The sequence below is a fragment of the Cololabis saira genome, chromosome 11 (assembly GCF_033807715.1).
Source record: "Cololabis saira isolate AMF1-May2022 chromosome 11, fColSai1.1, whole genome shotgun sequence".
Taxonomy (NCBI): domain Eukaryota; kingdom Metazoa; phylum Chordata; class Actinopteri; order Beloniformes; family Belonidae; genus Cololabis; species Cololabis saira.
Genome location: NC_084597.1, coordinates 6,630,185 through 6,654,827, shown reverse-complemented (window position 1 = coordinate 6,654,827; position 24,643 = coordinate 6,630,185). Strand labels below are relative to the sequence as shown.

The 24,643-nt window shown below is 37.2% G+C and overlaps 1 protein-coding gene across 1 annotated transcript in view; it reads left to right on the top strand.

The window, feature by feature from the left end:
- The first annotated feature begins 4,937 nt into the window (after positions 1 to 4,937).
- LOC133454909 (nucleus accumbens-associated protein 2) overlaps positions 4,938 to 24,643 on the top strand; it is a 54,823-nt gene continuing 35,117 nt past the window's right edge. Inside the window, exon 1 of the mRNA XM_061733634.1 lies at positions 4,938 to 4,971. The gene's annotated coding sequence lies outside the window, so the exon portion shown is untranslated. The remainder of the gene's footprint in view (positions 4,972 to 24,643) is intronic.

The window sequence follows — 24,643 nt, the reverse complement described above, 5'->3', positions numbered from 1 at the left end:
AAGATTTTGAGTTTTTGCAGTGTATAATAACTAGTGAAATCGATCATGTTCTGATTTGCATTTGTAGTTATTCTATATGTATTAAGTAATAGAATAATCAATACAAATAGACACAGAGTAATTCCATAAATGTATTTAAAAAAACAAACATTTACATTTAACCCCTGAAGCCAAGGTGTGGCGGCTGCCGTACCTTCATACCCAATTGATGCCCCTGGTCACCAGCATCATGTGTGCGACCTGTGTTTACAATTTGTTTGGCCACCGTCAATATTTTCTTGTATTTTACCTGTTTTATATTCTAAAGTCACACTTAAAAGTAACTCCACTTCTCTGTCACTCCAAACGAAAGACTCTCGTTCCATCTTGGAAGTAACTGGCAGGCAAGGCTGATTTATGGTTCCGCGTTACACCAACGCAGAGCTACGGCGCAGGCTACGCAGCGACGCCCACCGTACGTAGGCTACGCCGTCGATTTAACGCGGAACCATATTATTCAGGCTTCACACGTGTCATTTGTTGACGGTTTTTTCCAGGATTCTGATTGGCTAGCATGACTTTACGCTTCTCGTTACACTGCCCCCTGCAGGTTTGGATGCTCATAGCAACCATAACAGTGTGTTTATCCGGGTTCGTTTTTCTGCCCCAGTCCGTTTTTGGAAAATGTGTAAACGTGGCCTGAAATTGATGGCATAAACTGTCGGGATGGATGTTACTGGTACCGGTATGCTGGTTTTAGGTCGTATTTAACCCACTTTGAGAGTGAGGGCCTAACAAGGCATGTAGAGAGCAGCAAAAGTTTAAAAAAAAAATGCCATAAATGTCTGTAAAGGAATGTGATGCAGGCTAGAAGTTCCCTTAGCAGAGCTGAAAGTGAAGTTCAGCAGTTGAGATCAACATGACATACACAAATGGCAAGTAATGTGACCTGTGAGCAAACGGTTGCAAAGGTTTCATCAGACCAGTAAATCTCTTTCAACATCAACTGACAGACCAACCTGTCTGCCGACACATGTGGCAGACATAATGTATGTTTCCACCCTGACTGATGGACTCCCAAAGCAGGTTTAGAGCCACTGAAAAAATACTTACTGGTCTCCATAAATCAGAAACATGTGACGGCCAGGGGAAAGATCAGATAAAAGTATGGTCGGGTGAAAATATATACCGTATTTTCTGGACTATAAGCCGCTACTTTTTTCATTGGTTTTGAACCGTGCGGTTTATACAAAGGTGCGGCTATTCTGTGGTTTTTCTTCCACCACTAGGGGGCGCTCTAACCAGAATTAGAATCAAAACTAAGACTAAATAAATGCAAAGAAGAATACGCGGCTACTTCTTTAGCAGATAGAAGTAGGTAGACGCAGATTCCAAACAGATAAATAAATAGCGGTTATTTTCTCTTGGTTCTGTCCCGTTTTAATCAGCAAAGTTGCTGCCGTGTTATCTAACAACATAAATATCTGCAGCTTGCATATCTTTTTTTTTTTAAATAAAGCGGATGCGGCTTGTATGCAGGTGCAGCTTATAGTCCAGAAAATATGGTATATATATGTATCCTGGTAAATACTCACATAAATATCGAAGTTTCCAAACCAAGTAGCATGGAAGTAGCATTGCATTAATTAGTAGCATAGGCCGGGGGTCCCCAACCTTTTCTGTACCGCGGACCAGTTTAATGTCTCACAATTTTCACATCTAAAAGGTGTAGCTGAAACTAAATAAAATGACAAGATCGGCATTAAAAACTGTGGGTTTTTCTCTATAATAATAATAATAATAATAATAATAATAATAATAATAATAATAATTATTATTATTATTATTATTATTATTATTATTATTATTATTATTATTATTATTATTATAATAATAATGATAATAATAATAATAATAAAACGTCATTTTCGAAAAAATTAAATAAAAATGGAAATTGTAAATTACCTTTAATATGAGTATTTCTATCAATGTGTTTTTATGTTTGTTTTCTCATTAACGTTATTTAAAGCCAGGCTTTTATTTTATTTGTCATATATTAAGGAGACCGATATTTAGTGGTTTTATTTTGAAGGCGTCTCACCGAGACCTTGTAAACATCCGGCGCTTCTGAGTTTAACGGTTAAAGTTTAACGGGGGTAGAAAGTGTGTCTGAAAGACTAAACTAGTGTCAGGAATGCTAAAGTGCTAAAGTGGAGCCTAGCTGACACAAAAAGCACCTGCTGATAAGGATTTGTTTTATTTGCAAATTTTATACCGTATTTATATCCAGCTTGTGATTGGTTGCCATGGTTACTCATGTATTGCAGTTAACGGTAGCCGAGCGAGCAGCTGTGTCGCTCTGTATTTAAGATGAAACTTATATGAATGTGGAAAGACTAAGTCTGTTTTATTTTATTTTATTCCTTTATAGCTCTTATGGTGTGCTTTAGACCTGTGTTGAAAAAATTGATTCTCCGATTTTAAATCGATTCTCATATTAATTCCTAAAAATCGATTCATATGTCTAAAGATCGATTTTTATTTTTTTATTTATTTATTTTTATTTTTTATTTTTTTTCATCATTACATTACAACTTTTGGTACTTTTTTGTTTATGCCCAAAAAAGGAATGTTTTGTTGGACACGAGAATAACTGGTGCCATGTTTTTGCCTTTAAATATGTTTAAAGGTATGAAAACATTAAAGTTTTCAGTTATAATTGCATACATTGTCTATATTTCTTTGCTTTATTATACCGTCTTGGGGTTACATTTGCATAAATGTTAAAAACCAAATTCTCATAAATGGGGAAAAAATACTTGCTGTTTAATCTCAATATAATACTAGTATTAATATGTTGCAGAACTACAGTCATATAATTCATGCAACAGCTGAAAAAACAGTTTTATTAACAGTAACCCAAATCAATATCGGATCGAATCGAATCAGATCGAATCGGATCGTGATAATCGATTCTGAATCTTAAGAATCGGAATCGAATCGATTCTTGATATTTGAATCGATCCCCAGTCCTAGTGTGTTTGCAGTGTATTTACATCCAAGGAATAAAAAACATTGTGAACCATCAGTTTGAGAGTCAACCACTGGCATAGACTATATATAACAATGGACGAACCATTCGGTCATGTGACCCACTGATGGGCCACGCCCATCACAGGGACACGCCCACCACATGTCAATCAAAGTTAGCTTTGCTCCCAGCTCCTTCAGCCCAAATATCTGCAGAAGTGCCGTGAGAAATCAAAAACTGTCGCGTTTAGCCGATGCTGGGTTAACACTAACGGGCGGTTTGCCTCACGAAGTGTGGTAGCGCCAAGATTACGGATAACGGCCAGCAATTGGCTAAGCCGACTGCCAATATTAGAAAGACATTTATTGGTTTATATAAACCAGGGGTCGGCAACCCGCGGCTCTAGAGCCGCATGCGGCTCTTTAGCGCCGCCCTGGTGGCTCCTGGAGCTTTTTCAGAAATGTTTCACCTTTTTTTTCCTTTTTTTTTTTTTTTTTCCTTTTTTTCTTCTTTTTTTCTCTTTTTTTCTCTTTTTTATTTTTTCTCTTTTTTTCTCAAAATTCGGACTTTTTTCTCAAAATTCTGACCTTTTTTCTCAACATTTCGACTTTTTTCTCGATATTCTGACTTTTTTCTCAAAATTCTGACTTTTTTTCTCGACATTTCAACTTTTTTCTCGACATTTCGACTTTTTTCCCAAGATGCATAATGAAAAAAAACCTCTTCCCCCAGTTATAACCAATATAGAAACATGCAGCATGTGTTGCCTTCATTCTAAGGCTTATACAAGACTTGTCATTTTTTGCGGCTCCAGACATATTAGTTTTTTGTATTTTTGGTCCAATATGGCTCTAAAACATTTTGGGTTGCCGACCCCTGATATAAACTCTCTTTATTAATTCCCCCTCTGAGTTGTCATGGGTGTGAAATCTAACGACTGAGACTTAAACCAGGCGTTAAATATGTTTATTTCTGCTGGAAAATTGGACATTTCACAGGGAGGTCAATGGAGATTGACTGGTTTTTGGAACCAGCCCCTGGTGGCCAGTTGGAAACTGCAACTAACCTTTCTTTCGCATGACGCTCAAAACGCTACAAAAGTTTGTTACATAACAATTATTCGGTATCTTACTGAATGCATATGTTGTTCTTCTATTTTAATTAGAGTTTATTAGATTTAATCGTTTAAATATTCAGCTGTTAACAATATTTCTATTACATATACTCTTGGTTTAACTTTTTGTCAAGTTATTTACATTTTTTTGCTGGTGTTAGTGCTTGTATGTTAAAAAAAACCTCCAAAGTTTTAAGTTCAAGCTCTGAACCACACATACATGTTTACAAAATCTGAACACAATCTAGCAGGTTTGAATGTTTCGTTCCTGCCGGCTGACATGCAAATGTTTTGACGTCCCTCTCATGTGGCATTTTTTCACGGAGCGCTTGTAACAAATCGTCTAATGTATCAAAAGAAGAGACGTTTTGGCCGTCCTCGGCGAGGGAACACTGTGTGCTTGTGTGTCTCTTTCTTTCTTTCTTTCTTTCTTTTGCAGCAAATAAATTGTATTTCACCAGTGGGCTGAAGTACAGGCAGAGATAATGATGTGGCACTGAATCCAAGTTTTTCCAAAGTATAAAATCTATTTTACACCTTTTTTGTAATTTCCCAGCAGAAAGATATCAGCAGTTCACGCTCACGCTGAAAACACACAGTTAGATGGGTGGAAAAGAAAAGTAGGAAAGGAGCAGAATGAGTGAAAGAGAGGATCAGTGAAATGAATTTTGGCTGCTTAGGCTTTGCTATGTGCTTTTCAGGAAGTCTTCCAAGAATTTAGACAATGAACAGTAAACATGGCATGTTCCTAGAACAATTCCACATTAGATCTTAAACATCACGTGTTTCTCTTCTTTTTTTTTTTCTTTCTCAGAATCAGCGAACCTCACGCCAGGCTCCTTAGCAGGTAACACGAAGCTAAGTTTCTTGTTCCCAGTGCATGTACTGTACCGCTCTCAAACTGATACATGTGCAGGATTTCTGCCTGTGCTTGTGTGCCTCTCTTTCTCTCTCTTTCTTTCTCTCTCTCTCTCTCTCTCTCTCTCTCTCACTCTGTCTCAGAGATTTCTGGTAAGTGACATGTTTGGCTGTTGGCATAATGCCTAGCACGATCACATGGCATGAATGTCGTGCCTGTGCTGTGTGAGTGCGTTAGTAAAAGCTTGCGGTCGTGCATGTCTGTGAATTTGTGCCTGAATGAGGAAAAAAAAAAGAAGAAGAAGAAGAAGAAGAAAAAAATCCCAAAAAGAAAGAAGAAAGAGAGCATGTGCGCATTTGATTGTTCCAAGTATTTTCAGCATGAATAGAAGCACATAGCCATGTCAGGGAATTACAGATTACTGAGAAGAATGACGGAGATGTGTTGCTGCAACGGTCATGAGATAGTCGGTCTCAAATAGGATGGAAAATTAGATTTTTTACTTGATGATACTTCATGGTCATTGCTTTTCTGCTACATTCGGTGGCATTTGTAAATCCGTTTAGTCTATATTAGCTTAAAGAGAAGCCATTTTTATATTTGTATCATTTAAATAAGGAGCTATGGAGATGTATACGTCTTATATTTGCATGTTTTAATGAAAGGTCCCAAATCTTCTAGGCTGAACGGGGCCCTAAAACTTTGTCGAATCTTAAGTCTTTTAGTGAAGGGGACGCTTGACTTAGTGTGAAAGTTAAACCTATAATTCAGGGGATGAAGCTTACAGAAACACACACACACACACGTTTGTGAACATATAAATAAACCGAATGGTGTGGACACAGACACACACTCATAAACACATGCAGAAACCGAGAGAGAGAAAGAGAGAGGGAGAGAGAGAGAGAGAGAGAGAGAGAGAAGGAGGGAGAGAGAGAGCACTCTGGATGACATTTATCTTTGCAGCCCACCTCAATTTTCCATGCTCCTTCACTTCATACTGTACATAATTGCTGCAAACGTCAGGCCGGGCTCGAGACTCCTACCAGTAAACAAAGCGGGCTAATCTGTGCATGAGATAATAACGGAGGAAAGCAGATACGCCGGCCCCTCCTGCGCGATCATGACCTATCTCGTATGTGCTCCTCATGTCCTGACGGCCCGGCGGCTCGCCGGTCGGGGCCAGTGGAAAAAGACAGGAATCTGAGGCGGGTAGTTTTCACGGCAGCCCCCCCCCCCACTCAGTACCCCGGCTAATGTGTTAGCTACAGGATTACTATGACGCTTCCATAAGAGTAGTCACTATTATATGTACAGGAACCAGAGCTGGGTAGTAACGAGTTACATTTACTCCGTTACATTTACTTGAGTAAGTTTTGGGAAATGTTGTACTTTTAGGAGTAGTTTTGAATCACTATACTTTTTACTTTTACTTGAGTAGATTTGTGAAGAAGAAACTGTTCCTCTTACTCCGCTACATTAGGCTACGTTGAGCTGTTACTTTTCTTTTATCCCTTTTATCCGCGTACGCGTCAATCTCATGACATCACTGGGTGATTCTTTGGGAAAAATGTTAGTTTTTGCATGTTTTGTCACATTTACACAGACTCAAACACACACAGAGTTTCTATGAGTTCATGTTTGTTCTAGTTCTGCCTGGTTAAAAAAGAAAAGTACAAAGGCTTGAAATTTTGTGCTACTTGTGCTTAATTTATCTTTTTTATTCTGTTATTTTATTTATTTTATTATGTATTAAAGTACTTGAATTTACTTTAAGATTATTTTAATTGAAGCATTTTTTTATTTTTTATTAATTTTAATTTATTTTGGGCCGCTCGGTGGCGCAGTGGGTTGAGCAGCGGGCCATATACTGAGGCTACAGTCCTCCTGCAGTGGTCGCGGGTTCGAATCCAGCCCGTGCACCTTTGCTGCGTGTCTTCCCCGTTCTCTCTCTCTACCCATTTCCAGTCTGCATCTCAATAAAGGGCCACTAGAGCCCAAAAAAACCTTTAAAAAAAAATACATTTTAATTTAATTTAATTTTTTTTAATTTTATTATTTTATTGATTTAATTTGCCTGAAGATGATTATTTTGTACTTTTTTCTGTTTGAATGGTTGTGTTAAAAAAATAAACAGTTACTAACTACTCAACAGTTACTCAGTACTTGAGTAGTTTTTTCACCAAGTACTTTTTTACTTTTACTCAAGTAATTATTTGGATGACTACTTTTTACTTCTACTTGAGTCATATTATTCTGAAGTAACAGTACTTTTACTTGAGTACATTTTTTGGCTACTCTACCCACCTCTGACAGGAACAGTCATGACCTAAAATTGTACGCAGGATTTTTTTCTTTTGGTTTCAAATTCAGTTGCGATTATTATTCAGGCCGCGACTTTTTTTTTTTCTCCGATTAACAGGATAATGAATCGATTCTCGGGTAAAGAATCACTCTATGGGCTCAAATGAATGCCATACAGTAAGTATTTTGTATCTGTACATAAACTTGTACTCAACTTACAACTTACAACTTACAAATATTTTGTGCGTGTGCAAAAAATATTTGTACTTGCAAAAAATATTTGTACTTGTAGAAATATTTTGTGCGTGTGAAAAAAATATTTGCACTTGCAAAAAATATTTGTAGTTGTAGATACAAAGCTACAAACTTTTTTACAAAAGCTACAAACTTTTTACAAAGCTACAAACTTTTTTACAAAAGCTACAAACTTTTTACAAAGCTACAAACTTTTTTACAAAAGCTACAAACTTTTTACAAAGCTACAAACTTTTTACAAAGCTACAAACTTTTTTACAAAAGCTACAAACTTTTTACAAAGCTACAAACTTTTTACAAAGCTACAAACTTTTTTACAAAAGCTACAAACTTTTTACAAAGCTACAAACTTTTTTTTACAAAAGCTACAAACTTTTTTTTACAAAAGCTACAAACTTTTATTTACAAAAGCTACAAACTTTTTTTTACAAAAGCTACAAACTTTTTTTTACAAAGCTACAAACTTTACAAAGCTACAAACTTTTTACAAAGCTACAAACTTTTTTACAAAAGCTACAAACTTTTTACAAAGCTACAAACTTTTTACAAAGCTACAAACTTTTTTTTACAAAGCTACAAACTTTTTTACAAAAGCTACAAACTTTTTTTCAAAAGCTACAAACTTTTTTTACAACTACGAGTTATGGCAGTGTTTTGACGTGCCAAAACTAAGAGCCAATCAGCGATCTTTGGCACGGGTTTCAAAGCGTTTCTGGAGAGCCAATCAGCACATTGCATCGCCTACTGACGTCGCCGCCATATTGGATGTTCAAGACTGCGCTGCAAACTAATACAAGTAAATGGACTTATTTTCATAAAGCACCTTTCTACAAAGAAATGTACGTTTTACGTCTCATTTATTCTTTCACACACGCACTAATATACTTGAGAAACAGTTAGGCACCAAATATAATATATTTAATTTTCTCAGACGGCAAAAATAAGAACTTTATTGATCCCACATAGGAGTAATTCATGTTATATCAGCTATAGAGAACAAGTTAGTGCCGAAAAACAATATATTGTATATATTAAATATTTTTTGCACATGCACAACATATTTCTACAAGTACAAAGTTTATATACAGATACAAAATACTTATGGCATTAATTTGAGCCCATATGACTCGACAGAGAGCGGACGGAAAGCTCATGAGACCTGAAGGTGATCCCCGCCTCGTCGGCGTTATCTCTGATATAGAGCGTTGAATAGAGCTGGGTATCGATTCAAATGTCAAGAATCGATTCGATTCCGATTCTTAAGATTCAGAATTGATTATCACCATTTGATTCGATCCGATTCGATATTGATTTGGGTTAATGTTGCCTGGATTATATGACTGTAAAATAACTATTGAAATAATAATTTCACAATAATTATTGTGAAATAACTAAGAAATAAATAACTCAAATAGGCATTTCAATATCCATTTAAAGTGCAAAAAAAGAAAGAAATTGCAACAGCTCAAGCAGTAAACTAATTATTTTAGCTTGTCTGATTTATTCTGTCACCAGACACAGCTGGACATGAAGCACCGGCATTTTTCAGGTATTTCATGACAAACCGTGTCCGATAACAGAGAAACCAAACAAGCTATAGTAAATATAGATAATATGAACTTCATTGAACTAATATAACATTTAGAAATTTAAGCTGAAATGTCCAGCATTTTCTCTAAAGAAAAGTTCATTTAGTTCAGGAGTTTTCAAAACTACTGGGACTAAAGTTCACCAGGAAAAAATGTAATGATGAAAAAATTAAAAAAAAATCATCAAAAAAAAGAAATCAATCTTTAGACATACAAATCGATTTTTAGGAATTAATATGAGAATCGATTTAGAATCAGAAAATCGATTTTTTCAACACAGGCCTAGCATTGAAACGCGGTCACGGAGCAGAGAGCGCCTTTGTCGTCCACGTGGGAGGTAAAATGAAAATCCCTGGAGGGAGGCGTCACACAAACACGTCTTGACGATTGCAGTTTACTAATCTTCAACTGATTGACCCACATCTGCACATTTCATGAAAACTCAGAGGGATTTTTTTTTCTTCCTTTTGCTGCGAGTAAGTGGGTTGCCTGATTCAGCGCTGCTTTACCCGAACTTTGATGTGAGACAGAGATAAACAAGAATCCAACTAAGAGTTGCACCAACATGAAGCGGTTTATCCAAGGTGACTCGGCCGGGAAAGCCCTGGAACAAACCGTCTTTCATGATGCATGCACTCTGCGAGGTTGGTTATTATCGCAGGAAATCTTTTGCCGCATTTGGTGACACGGAGTATGAATTTAAACAGCATATTGTGTCTTTTGATGAGACTGAATTAGAGCATTCTGTTTGCTCCGGACACAGCTCCGTTTGTACGTCTTTGTCTCTCATGTGTTCCTGTTTTGTAGACGGTTGGGCACTGATGCTGAACGATGTGTCCTCATTTTTACGCGGCGCTGGCCGGGCTCCTGCGACAGCCATGTTTGGGCTTCCCTGATGCCACACATGTGTAGCAGAGAGCAGGGCGATCAGGGCTGCGTGTTTACGTTCTCCACCTCCCTCAACATCAGTCTCTTCCTGTTACTCTTGTAGTCGCTCTTGACTTCACACTGGAAACTTCAATGCACAGTTTGTTCAAGGTGTGTCTTTGTGCAAACTAGGCATGGGCGATATTTTACCGTTCACGATAAACCGTCAAAAAAATTCCCCACGGTAAGAATTTGTATCTCACGGTAAAAACGATAAATTCCCGTTGATGATGGAATGAAGGAATGAAGGAAGGAAGGAAGGAAGGAAGGAAGGAAGGAAGGAAGGAAGGAAGGAAGGAAGGAAGGAAGGGAGGGAGGGAGGAAGGAAGGGACGGACGGACGGACGGACGGACGGACGGACGGACGAACGAACGAACGAACGAACGAACGAAGGAAGGAAGGAAGGAAGGAAGGAAGGAAGGAAGGAAGGAAGGAAGGAAGGAAGGAAGGGAGGAAGGAAGCGAGGAAGGAAGGAAGGAACGAATGAACGAACGAACGAACGAACGAACGAACGAACGAACGAACGAACGAACGAACGAACGAACGAACGAACGAACGAACGAACGAACGAACGAACGAACGAACGAACGAACGAACGAACGAACGAACGAACGAACGAACGAACGAACGAACGAACGAACGAACGAACGAACGAACGAACGAACGAACGAACGAACGAACGAACGAACGAACGAACGAAACGAACGAACGAACGAACGAACGAACGAACGAACGAACGAACGAACGAACGAAGGAAGGAAGGAAGGAAGGAAGGAAGGAAGGAAGCGAGGAAGGAAGGAAGGAAGGAAGGAAGGAAGAAAGAAAGAAAGAAAGAAAGAAAGAAAGAAAGAAAGAAAGAAAGAAAGAAAGAAAGAAAGAAAGAAAGAAAGAAAGAAAGAAAGAAAGAAAGAAAGAAAGAAAGAAAGAAAGAAAGAAAGAAAGAGCTTGAGTTATTCCAGTTTTGCAGTACAGGTGTAACTCATTTAATAGTTTTTTATCAATTCAATTTAATTGGTGTAGTTTAGTAGCATTTAGTATCTTTTAGAGCAGTGATTTGGCTCCAAAGACTGAATGTGGTGATAGATTTATAGTTACAAAGGTGGAGTTGTTTTTTTTTAATTGTCATTTTTATCGTTATCAGGATAAATGCCAGAAATGATCGTGATTCATCTTTAGTCCATACCGCCCATCCCTAGTGCAAACTACAAATCAGCTTTTTCGAAAAGTGTTTTTACCACTTTTAATGGTAAAAAGGGAAAATTGTCAAACTGGCCACCACATTATCTGTTCCTTTTTACAAAATAGTCTGTAAGCGGAAAAAATACTTAGAGACTGCATATTTTATCTTAATGTGTTTTTTTCCTTTCTTTTCCTTCCCAAACACCTACATTCTATGGTGTCACTAATTGGCAGTGATGGTTCGGTGTTCTTTAGCCTTTAAAGAGAACTTAATTGAAAAGCACTTTCCTACTGCAGTTCTTCCTCCTAAAATGAAATATAATTTCACCGGCATGAAAGTTGCTCTCCATCTAGTGCTCGTTTGTTCCTGTCCTCAGTCCATGGTGCAAACATTGACGGGAGGCTCATGCAACAGCGCTGCAGCGCTGCAGCGAGGGGGGGGGGGGGGTTTGTCTGACATGCCTTCGTCATACCCTAAACAACCGCTCGCTGCACAAGTGAGACGTTTATTTAGACCCGGTCTCGCCTCCATGTGCAATTTCATCAGTTAGCTCGAACTATGAAGAGAAAAAAGCTGGTTCCCTGCATTGCTGCAACGCATGCTACCCACAATGCAGCAATGCTATGTTTGTTTGTTTTATTTAGGATATCCATTAGCATTAGCCACAGCATTAGCTATTCTTCCTGGGGTCCGACATACACACAACACACAAATTAACGCTTAATACATTCAGGCATACATTACACATGACAAAACAAAACAATAATAGACGCTAGGGCTGGGCTATGGAGCCAAATCAAGGCCAAAAGTTTTGCTAATTTGAAAATAAAATTTGAACCTGAAAATTCTTTTTTACAGTTTCAATTTTATTTTTTTCAGTATCAGATCTTTTTTTTCAGTTTCAAATCTTTTTATTTCAGTTTCAAATCTTTTTTTCAGTTTCAAATCTTTTTTTTTCAGTTTCCAGTTTTCCTCCTGAAAAAAAAATTTGAAACTGAAAAAAAATAAAGTGAAACTTGAAAAAAAAGACGTGAAACTGAAAAAAAAAGATTTGAAACTGAAATAAAAAGATTTGAAACTGAAAAAAAGATCTGATACTGAAAAAAATAAAATTGAAACTGTAAAAAAGAATTTTCAGGTTCAAATTTTATTTTCAAATTAGCAAAACTTTTGGCCTTGATTTGGCTCCATAATGGGCGGTATGGACTAAAAAATGTACCACGATCATTTCTGGCATTTATCCCGATAACGATAAAAATGACGATAAAAAAAATAACAATTCAACTCCATCTTTGTAACTATAAATCTATCACCACATTCAGTCTTTGGAGCCAAATCACTGCTCTAAAAGATACTAAATACTACTAAATGTCATCAATGGGAATTTTTCTTTCTTTCTTTCTTTCTTTCTTTCTTTCTTTCTTTCTTTCTTTCTTTCTTTCTTTCTTTCTTTCTTCTTTCTTTCTTTCTTTCTTTCTTTCTTTCTTTCTTTCTTTCTTTCTTTCTTTCTTTCAGGCTCATATCCTTCCTTCCTTCCTTCCTTCCTTCCTTCCTTCCTTCCTTCCTTCCTTCCTTCCTTCCTTCCTTCCTTCCTTCCTTCCTTCCTTCCTTCCTTCCTTCCTTCCTTCCTTCCTTCCTTTCACTCTTCTCTCGACTTCAGACGTGTGCGCGACACTTGTTAGGTGTTGAACGAGTGCATCTCTCTCTCTCGCTCGCCCGTCTGCATGCAGACTAGTTCTGTGTTGAAAAAAATCGATTTCCCAATTCTAAATCGATTCTCATGTTAATTCCTAAAAATCGATTCATATGTCTAAAGATTGATTTTTTTTTTAATTTTTATTTTTTTTTCATCATTACATTACAACTTTTGGTTATTTTTTTGTTTATCCCCAAAAAAGCAATGTTTTGTTGGACACGAGAATAACTGGTGCCATGTTTTTGCCTTTAAATATGTTTAAAGGTATGAAAACATTAAAGTGTTAAGTTATAATTGCACAAATTGTCTATATTTCATTACTTTATATACTGTCTTGGGGTTACATTTGCAAAAAATGCTAAAAACCAAATGCTCAAAAATTTAAAACCAAAATAGACCGAAAATGGAACAAATAAAAACGGAATGTGGGAAAAATGAAACCAATTTCATCTGTCTGTTTCCTCCCTGGATCTGTTTGGTAATTCTGACCCACATGATGTTTCTGTTTCAGTTCTATCAGCATTCTGGGAGCTGATTGGTCCTTACAGCATCATTAGCTGCAATACTTGCTGTTGAATCTCAATATAATACTAGTAGTAATATTTTGCATGACTACAGTCATATAATTCACGCAACAGCTCAAAAAACAGTTTTAATAACACTAACCCAAATCAATATCGAAATCGAATCGGATCGAATCAAATCTTGATAATCGATTCTGAATCTTAAGAATCGGAATCGAATTGATTCTTGACATTTGAATCGATTCCCAGCCCTAATGCAGTCCCCACTCAGGCGTTTTGCACGTGAGCCACACTTGATTGGTCACGGAGGCTCGTCCGGTGCGTCACACAGTGCAGACAACCTACCAGACACGACGCGACCTGACGACGATTCGGTCGCCCAGCTGCTCTGTAACAGGGCCTCCGCAAGGGGTGTGCAAACCATGCGACCACACGGGGCCTCGCACCCCAAGGGGCATCGCGCTATGGGCGTTTTTGTTTTTTTTTTCAAATTTTTTTTTTTTTTTTTAGTTTTTTTTAGTTTTTTTCCCTTATAAATATCAACAGTCATGTTCCATTACAGACTTAAATGTGTATTAGTCTGTGCATATCAATAAATATATGTGCAATGATGCTGTTGTTCAATACAACTGATCAGACCAAGCGCAGACACAAGCTGCTCTGATCCAGACGGTGGAGTTGGAACAAACTGTCACACAATGTCGAGAGAACGAGACAGATTCAGGAAATTTCCATCAGGGGATGAAAAAAGAAAAAAACTAAAGAAAATGGAAGAGTTTAATGCCTCTCTGAAAGGCTTGTTTGATAAATTTGTTACAAAAATTACCGATCAGATCGGGTCTCAAGCAGCCGTGGGGCCCCGCGTCGAGGCAAACCCAGATGATGATGAGGCAGGGGAAGGTATCCAGTATTTTGCTAATTGGAGAGTTAAAATTGCGCATATAGACACCCGATCTGACCCGAAAAAAACCCAAAAATTTCGCGCATTTCCGGCCATTTTGCACAGGGCCTCGCAAATCTCCCAGACGGCTCTGCTCTGTAAATCACGTTTTGTTAACAAGACACACGCTAGAGATGCAAAGTAGGACTTGATTATTTAAAACGTGTCCGAGGGAGGAAATTAACAGCCGTGTGGTGCATTGTGTGTGCTTCCCTTTGCTTAGTGGGCTTCCCCTTTGGCACTCCCTTCCTCAGGGTGATTTCACGCGATGCCTTTGGTCACTCGCCGGTCGTAACTCAAGCGGGGATTCGCTCACTCCTTGGCTTTGCCGTCAACGGCCTCGGGTCAGCGTCCTCGATGAATCTTTGAGGTGTTCACAACAAAATGATCAAGTGCTGACCGCTGACCACCTGCCAGGCTGGCACTGACCTGTCAGCCAAGCAAGCGCTCTAAAATGTTGTCGTCTAAAACGGGCCAAAAAAATGACTCACCACTATGTTCATTGTGTCTCCTTTTTTTAATAATAATAAAAATAACGAAATTCCGTCTTTGCACGGTGTGTAAAACCAACCATCAGTCATTTCTCAGTTGATATACAACCTGGGAGGAAAATTATTCAGATGTAAGCAGTAAAAATGATCTCGACTGTACCTCACCTCTCACCTGGGGGTACCGGGGTAGACTCAAGTCTCCCAGCGGGTTTAGGAAATGGAAGAAATAATGGAAGAAATTGTTGCCTGGCAACAACGTCTGTGTGTCTGGATGCCTGGAACTTTGTTTCAGGTGTATGATCAAGATAGTCTCAGAAAATTAGAATATTGTGATAAACTTCTTTATTTTCTGTAATGCAAAAATGTCATACATTCTGGATTCTTTACAAATCAACTGAAATATTGCAGCCTTTTATTATTTTAATATTGCTGATCATGGCTTACAGCTTAAGAAAACTCAAATATCTCAAAAAATTAGAATATTCTGGGAATCTTAATCTTAAACTGTAAGCCATAATCAGCAATATTAAAATAATAAAAGGCTGCAATATTTCAGTTGATTTGTAATGAATCCAGAATGTATGACATTTTTTTTTTGTTTTTTTTTTTTTAGTTTAGTTTATTTTCGGTCATGACACAAAAAAAATAAGAAAACCAAGAATAAAAATGACAACAAGAAAACGAATACATTGTTCAAAGAAAACATAACAAAAAAGTTTCCAATATACAAATAAACAAATAACATCTAGACCGAAAAAGGGGTAGGCTGAAGCAAAGCTTATTATTTGCCTACCCTCAAAAAGATTAATTAAATTAATGACATAAAAGCAAAAAGTAAGAGAAAGGCTGACAAAACAAATTGCCTCTGTGGGGATAACAAACATTCCTCAAAAAATAAAAAATATTTTTAAAATAAAGGTGCATCTACATGTTTCCTTCATCCTTAAAAATCAAAGCAAATCACCAATTAAATAAAGACAAAATGGTGAAAGGAGAAATGTCGAAAAAAAAGTCAAAATGTGGAGAAAAAAGTCAATATTTAGAGAAAAAAGTCAAAATGTTGAGATTAATGTTGAAGTACAATCTCGAGAAAACAGTTCAAATGTTGAGAAAAAAGTCGAAATGTTGAGAAAAAAGCCGAAATGTCGAGATTAAAAAGGAAAGGAAAAAAGGAAAAAAGAGGAAAAAAAGGAAAGAAAGAAGAAAAAAGAAAAAAAAACAAGAAAAGAAAGAAAAAAAGGAAAAAAAGAGAAAAAAAGAGAAAATAAAGACAAAGAAAGAGAAAAAAGGAAGAAAAAAAAGAAGAAAAAAGGGAAAAAAAGAAGAAAAAGGAAAAAAAACAAGAAAAGAAAGAAAAAAAGGAAAAAAAAAGAGAAAAAAAGAGAAAAGAAAGAGAAAAAAAGGAAGAAAAAAAAGAAGAAAAAGGGGAAAAAAAGGAAAAAAAGGTGAAACATTTTTGAAAAAGCTCCAGGAGCCACTAGGGCAGCGCTAAAGAGCTGCATGCAGCTCTAGAGCCGTGGGTTGCCGAACCCTGTTCTATCTAATTTATTCCATACATTCACTGCTGCCACTGTAGCATCTCAGCTCTTTTTAATTGCATTACAGAAAATAAAGGACTTTATCACAATATTCTAATTTTCTGAGACAGTCCTGTATGTTTGTGCTGCTCTCTGCCCAGACAGCCACTAAACATTGATCTCCAAATGCTCTACAGGGGGATGTGAACTAGTAAATAGAGAAAGAGACTGGACTACAGGTGAGGTTTTTATTCAGGCAGGCCAGGAACTGTGAATTTGTGGAGGGGGATCAATCCTGGCAGCGCAAACTTTTGGGTTTGCAATGTTTCATAGGTGTAATTGATTTATTTTCCTTTCTGTAGTTTTGAAGTTTATTAGTCTCTTCCTGTTACTTTTGTAGTTGCTCTTGACTTCATACTGGAAACCTTAATGCACAGTTTGTTGGTTTTTTTCAAGTTGTGTCTTTCTGCGAACTACAAATCAGCTTTTTCAAAAGACTTTTTTCTTAATGGTAAAAAAGGGAAAATTGTCAAACCGACCCCCATATCGTATTTTTCTTTTTACAAAATAATCTGTGATCGATAGATTTGGTTTTACAAACAAATTTGTTTCTTTTCATAACATGTCTTAAAGTTCTTTCTTCTTCTTTTTTTTTTACAATTATTATTTAAATGATTGGGAAACACGTGATCCAAAGAAGGCCATTTGATGTGTCTACTAAAGCAAATCCAGATGGTTTAAGATAACATTTGATCTGCCTGACTGCAATGAAAGAGTAACTCAAAGTAGGGCTGGAGGATATGGACCAAAAGTCATATCTCGATATTTTCTAGCTGAATGGCGATACTCGATATATATCGATATTTTTTCTGTGCCATAATTGGGGTTTCCCCCAAAGCATTATAGCATAGCATCTCTGTTAGCATCTCTGTTAGCATCTCTGTTAGCTTCATTTTTTCTGAGGCAAACCCTTAAAAAAACAGTCAGTTTTAATACAAAGCCTCGTGCCAAATGTCACACAGGTTCCTTTATTAACAGAGGTCTGCACAATATCAAAATGTATAAAACAAATGAAATAAAAATAAACTGCCTGCATATATAGAATAAAAATGCTTCTTGAATAAAATAAAACGAATATCCCTTTCCTGCATAACAATTAAATTAAAATACACTGTGCAATTAATACAATGTAGACAGTAACAGGCAGACTTTTCCACTGAGGTTGACAGTTGTGCAAATAACAAAACATTTGTGCAAATCTCAAATAAAACATTCAAGTGAATTTGTCGCAAAATAAACTATATCAAAATCATAAAAAAAAATAATAATAATAATCGATATAAACGATATTGTCTCGTACCATATCGCGTTTGAAAATATATCGATATATATTAAAATCTCGATATATCTCCCAGCCCTAACTCAAAGATCTCAGGGTTCACGCTCTTCTTTTTCAACTTTTATCGTAATTGTGATTTAATAAAGTTCACGGTCAAACTCAAGGACAAAGGAAGAGGGGGACTCAAAAATAGAATAGAATAGAATAGTAGACTTTATTGATCTCCCTGAGGAGAAATTCAGTCGTGCAGCAGCCAAAACACACACACGCTTTATACAAAAAAATTAAAATAGAAATAACCAATAAATAATTAAATAATAAAAAAGAGCAATATAAAAAGTAGAAAAAGAGTATGTACAAGAGAGAGAAAAAAGTAGTAAACACCAAGTAAACGGAAAATATTTGCAAGATATTTATTTAAAAAATAATAATATAAAAAGAATTGACCGCTTGCACAAAAGGGTTTTTCTACAAAAACTGATACTTTATCGTCACTGCTCGGTGTGAAAGAACTCCTTCTTTTTGTGTCGGCCGAACTTCTGACAGCGGTCGTCCCCCCCTTACAATATAGGGATTGTCTCTGAAGTCACTGCATGGAGATTGATCTCAGCACCCTAAAGTAAAGCATGTTCCTGCTGTGGCTAAATCATCTAATGGCTCCTCCAGTAGCATTAAGTGCAGCTATTGATTTGGCCCTCACCACACTCCGGCTCTCGCCCTGATATCAAATCTGTGGGATTCTTCTGGACTAAAAGAAAAGTCCAATTTAGGAAAGAGTCAATGGGACACCTTTAAAGGTCTTTGGCGAGTCCATACAGAGATCATTTTGTGTCTCAAAGCATCTCTGCAAACTAGGAATGGGCGATATTTTACGTTCACGATAAACCGTCAAAAAAATTCCTCACAATAAGAATTTGTATCTCACGGTAAAAATGATAAATTCCCATTTATGACGTTTTTGTGTAAAACTGATTTTTGGTTCTGTTTAAATCCACGCACAACGTACGTGAAGGAAGGAAGGAAGGAAGGAAGGAAGGAAGGAAGGAAGGAAGGAAGGAAGGAAGGAAGGAAGGAAGGAAGGAAGAAGGGAAGGAAGGAAGGAGAGAGCAGGAGGAAAGAAGGAAGGGAAAAAGAAGGAAGGGAGGAAGGAAGGAAGGGAGGAAAGAAAGGAAGGAAGGAAGGAAGGAAGGGAGGAAGGAAGGAAGGAAGGAAGAGAGGAAGGAAGGAAGGAAGGAAGGAAGGAAGGAAGGAAGGAAGGAAGAAGGGAAGGAAGGAAGGAAGGAAGGAGAAGGGAAGGAAGGAAGGAGAGAGCAGGAGGAAAGAAGGAAGGGAAAAAGAAGGAAGGAGGAAGGAAGGAAGGGAGGAAGAAAGGAAGGAAGGAAGGAAGGAAGGGAGGAAGAAGGAAGGAAGGAAGAGAGGAAGGAAGGAAGGAAGGAAGGAAGGAAGAAGGGAAGGAAGGAAGGAGAGAGCAGGAGGAAAGAAGGAAGGGAAAAAGAAGGAAGGAAGGAAGGAAGGAAGGAAGGAAGGAAGGAAGGAAGGAAGGAAGGAAGGAAGGAAGAAGGGAAGGAAGGAAGGAAGGAAGGAAGAAGGGAAGGAAGGAAGGAGAGAGCAGGAGGAAAGAAGGAAGGGAAAAAGAAGGAAGGGAGGAAGGAAGGAAGGGAGGAAGAAAGGAAGGAAGGAAGGAAGGAAGGAAGGAAGGAAGGAGAGAGGAAGGAAGGAAGGAAGGAAGGAAGGAAGGAAGAAGGGAAGGAAGGAAGGAGAGAGCAGGAGGAAAGAAGGAAGGGAAAAAGAAGGAAGGAAGGAAGGAAGGAAGGAAGGGAGGAAAGGGGAGAAGGAAGGAAGGGAGGAAGGAAGGAAGGAAGGAAGGGAGGAAGGAAGGAAGGAAGGAAGAAGGGAAGGAAGGAAGGAGAGAGCAGGAGGAAAGAAGGAAGGGAAAAAGAAGGAAGGAAGGAAGGAAGGAAGGAAGGAAGGAAGGAAAGAAGGAAGGAAGGAAAGGGGAGAAGGAAGGGAGAAAACAAGGAAAGGAGGAAGGAAGGAAGGAAGGAAGGAAGGAAGGAAGGAAGGAAGGAAGGAAGGAAGGAAGGAAGGAAGGAAGGAAGGAAGGAAGGGGGAGAAGGAAGGAAGAAAACAAGGAAAGGAGGAAGGAAGGGAGAAAAGAGGAAGGGACGAAGGAAGGAAATGAGCCTGAAAGAAAGAAAGAAAGAAAGAAAGAAAGAAAGAAAGAAAGAAAGAAAGAAAGAAAGAAAGAAAGAAAGAAAGAAAGTTAAATTCCCATTGGTGTAGTTTAGTAGTATTTAGTATCTTTTAGAGCAGTGATTTGGCTCCAAAGACTGAATGTGGTGATAGATTTATAGTTACAAAGGTGGAGTTGAATTGGTATTTTTTTATCGTCATTTTTATCGTTATCGGGATAAATGCCAGAAATTATCGTGATACATTTTTTATCCCATACCACCCATCCATACTGCAAACTTCCCACTCATAAACTTTCTTTTCATGCTAATTCATTCCAGTTTTTCACTGTTACGTCGTCTCATCGGTTATAAAAAATAAAAGTATATTTGTGCAGAAACGGGTGGAAAACATTTAGACTTCCTGTAATGTCAAACCTTATCGGGGCACTTGAGAAACCAATCTCATGAACAGTTTGTCCATAACTGAGGATCATTTTAAAGGGAATATCCAAGGTTCAGCAACGACTCTAGTCTTTAGTTTTAAGACTTTCAGTGATTCACATAAACTCAGATCTTATTTTCTCATCACTGATCAGTTTGTGATGTTGCCAATAAAAGGCCCAGATCAAAAGCAATCAGCGCTGGATTGTTAGTTACCAATCCCTGTGTATAAACACTTGTGAGACATGATTTGTGAGACTCGCCAACGCACTGCAATCAAATATCTGGCATTTTAGATATTTAGTTTTATGGGGTTTAAACGCCTGGGAACTCGCCAACATTCGATACGGCAAAACAAGCGTATTTGATTCTGAAAAAGCTCCTCCAGATGCTGTAACAGCATTTGTTCTGCCTGACTGTAACAAAGAAGAACTTCAAAGTTCTCTGTGCTGATATTGTTTGGTTTAATTAGTTTCATTGAGATTATCCATACATTTAACTCATTTGTCATGAAACTTTATTTTATTCAGCATATAAATTATTTTAAACTGAGAATTAGGGATTCATTTAGGTTTTACGTGTTTTTTAAGTGAGTCTGAATTAGGGATGGGTGATATTTTTACCGTTCATGATAAACCATCAAAAAAAATTTCCACGGTAAGAATTTGTATCTCACGGTAAAAATGATAAATTCCCGTTGATGAAGTTTTTGTGTAAAGTCGGATTTATGGTTCTGTGTTAAATCCACGCACAACGTACGTGAAGGAAGGAAGGAAGGAAGGAAGGAAGGAAGGTAGGAAGGAAGGAAGGAAGGAAGGAAGGAAGGAAGGAAGGAAGGAAGGAAGGAAGGAAGGAAGGGAAAAAAGAAGGAAGGAAGGAAGGAAGGAAGGAAGGAAGGAAGGAAGGAAGGAAGATCCAGAAAGAAAGAAAGAAAGAAAGAAAGAAAGAGAAAGAGAAAGAAAGAAAGAAAGAAAGAAAGAAAGAAAGAAAGAAAGAAAGAAAGAAAGAAAGAAAGAAAGAAATGAGCCTAGAAAGAAAGAAAGAAAGAAAGAAAGAAAGAAAGAAAGAAAGAAGGAAAGAAAGAGGGAAAGAAAGAAAGAAAGAAAGAAAGAAAGAAAGAAAGAAAGAAAAAGAAAGAAAGAAAGAAATGAGCCTAGAAAGAAAGAAAGAAAGAAAGAAAGAAAGAAAGAAAGAAAGAAAGAAAGAAAGAAAGAAAGAAAGAAAGAAAGAAAGAAAGATTCCCGTTGATGACGTTTTTATATTGGTATTTTTTTTATCGTTATCGGGATAAATGCCAGAAATTATCGTGATAATTTTTTTAGTCCATACCGCCCATCCCTACTGAGAATATTAACAAAGGTATCCCCCCCCCCCCAACACACACTTTTTACTAGTCATTTATCTCAATTATTTTTTCCACTTGTATATTTTTTTTGTTTGTCCCTGAAGAAAAGGTTTTGTGCAGGTTCTCCGTTATCGAGGTTTAGTGATCCTAAACGCTTCAATAAAAGGAAAAAGTCCAGTTCGGCTGTCAGGTGATGCAGATGGCACACCAATAAGTAATAAATAAACTGTTATTAGTTACTCATAAAATTAAAACGGTGTTGGACTTGTAAGTATTCAAAAACAGAGATTAGTAAGGATAAAAATAATAATTAAAAAAGCGGCATTGAACTGGTTATTACCGTTTTACTTACAAAAGAAAGTACACCCTTTTCTAATTCCAAGGTTTCCACTGTTGCGATATAATTAAATAACTTATTAAAAAGGGGCTTAAAATGATGTAAGAGAAACCTGGAATGAACAGGACATAACAAAATGTTGTGTTCTTATTTATGTACCAAAATATGAGTCAAAATACTTAAACTATTCTTCTGATTGAGTTTTTAATTGAAAGTTTTATGTTTTCCAGCTGATTTTATTTTATTCATTTTTTCCATTAGTAGCTTTAATGTCATTATTTTATTTATTTTTCTTTATTAGCTTTAATGCATGATTTCATAATTTTTTTTGTACTTTATCAGCTTTAATGTTGTTATTTAAGTTATTTACTTTTTTTACTTTATTAGCTTATTATTAGCAAGAAAAAAGGAAAAAATGTGAAAAAACTAAACTTCTGCTCCTAGTGCTGCGTCATGTGCCGTTGCTCAATTGAGGACTTTTTTACATAATTTCAAGACCTGGTAACGACTGGATGATTTTTTTTCATTAAGGTATATTCTGATGCCTAATTCCTTAGAATTTAGAAGAGGATTACTTTCTTTCTCACGCATTAATGAGGCCTGGTATTTATTCATCCGAGTGGAAGTGAACACAGTGTGTTGGAGTCATGATTAGGAAGTTCCAGCAACATTTAGACACCTGCTTTGTGACTGTATTTTCCCAGAGACCCAGAACACGGCCCCCCGAGCGATATATCTGCAGGAATATAATATCACAACTGTCCACATGCAGGTTTCGGCTACTGAGAAACCAATTATCTCCTTCACAACCCGAGTGGCTCCAGCAGAAGATGCTGCAACAGTAGCTTATGTCCTTCTTACAGCAGAGTCACAAGTTTCCTGCTGTGCAGCCAAAGGCAAATCCTGTTTCATGTTCACTTCCTCTCTGTGGACCTATCTGTGTGTTTGCACCTTGCACTGGACTTAGTGAACCCAAGTGTTGACCGTTGCAATTATATCATGTTTTAATTCATTTAAGAAAAGTGTAAATTTAGCTTTTGTAGCCGTTTTGAGGGCTTCGGTCAGTGCTTAGACCTTTTCTTCTCTGAAAGTATCACAGCAAAGTCAGTATTGATGGATCTGCTATTGAAAGAGTGTATCAGTTTAAATTTTTGGGTGTAATTATAGATGAAAACCTCACATGGAAATCTCAGGTAATTTATGATAAACCTAAGGTATCAAAGAATATTTTTGTTTTGAACAAAGTGAAACATGTTTTAGATTATAAGACAATGCAAATTTTGTATTGCTCACTTATTTTGCCTTATTTTAGTTATTGTGTCGAAGTTTGGGGGAATACATACACAACAAATATCAAACCTTTGTTTATTTTACAGAAGAGAGCAGTAAGGATCATACATAAAAAGGAGGCAAGAGAACACACCAATGGACTCTTTATCAATGCAGGATTCATTAACCTAAAGATATTGTTGAGTTACAGACTTTATTAGTTATGTTCAAGGCAAAAGGCAGAATATTGCCTGAAAATATAAGTTTTTTTGTGTTTAGTTCAGAAGATAAGGACCATAGGAGGAAATTTGATTTTAAACATCCGTTTGCACAAACTACTTTAAAACAAATGTGTATTTCAGTATGTGGTGTAAAATTATGGAACTCCTTAACAATTGATTTAAAGGATTGTAAAAATATTCACCAGTTCAAGAAATTGTATAAAGACAACATAATCAGACAATATGAATTTAACGGGTAAAATATCTTTTGCTGTTTTTTTGTTTTTGGTGAGTTATTGTATATATTTTCTTATTATTTTTTTATTATTATTATTTTTTTGGTATTACATAAGCAGCGACTGTTGAACAGACGGACAGACCATCTTCATATGAATTGTTTTATTTTCTTTTGAGAAAGGGGCTTGTAATATAAGGCTTTCTTCTTCTTGCCCCTTTTCCATCATGGAATGGAACATGTATGTGAACCATTTCCATAATACGGAATAAATAAAATTGAAATGAAATGAAATGAAATATGATCTGCTTTTAAAATCACAATCCATTTGATTTTCAGTTTCAGAACGCGTGTTATCCATCCATCCGTTATCTATACCCGTTGTTTTCCCGTCGTGGATCATGGCGGCTCTTGTGAAACTTATGGCAGCGCTACTGTCTGAACGGACCGTTGGTCCTTTGCACGGTCGCAAACTGCATAAACAAACAACCGCACACATTCCTAGGGGCAATTTAGAATCACCAATGTGGGAAGAAGCTGAAATACCCGGAGAAAAACCCACGCAAGCACAGGGAGAACATGCAAACTCCACACGGAAAAGGGCCCTAGCCAGAACCTCCTAGCTGCGATCCAGCAAGTCACCTTGCTTATAAGCGATCATCTGCAGCGGTTTAAACTTAAAAATGTGAACATCTCACTGTGCTTCTGTCGTGAGTTGACCTGAAAGCAGGAAAGGAAGCTCCCATCAATCGTGCATGCTTCATGTTTGTAGAGAGGTCTGTCCTTGTAGAAGACGGAGAGGAAGATGTAATAGAGGATGATAAGTAGTGGTGAGAACAGCAAACATGACAGTTCTGAGGAGGAGGAGGAGGAGGA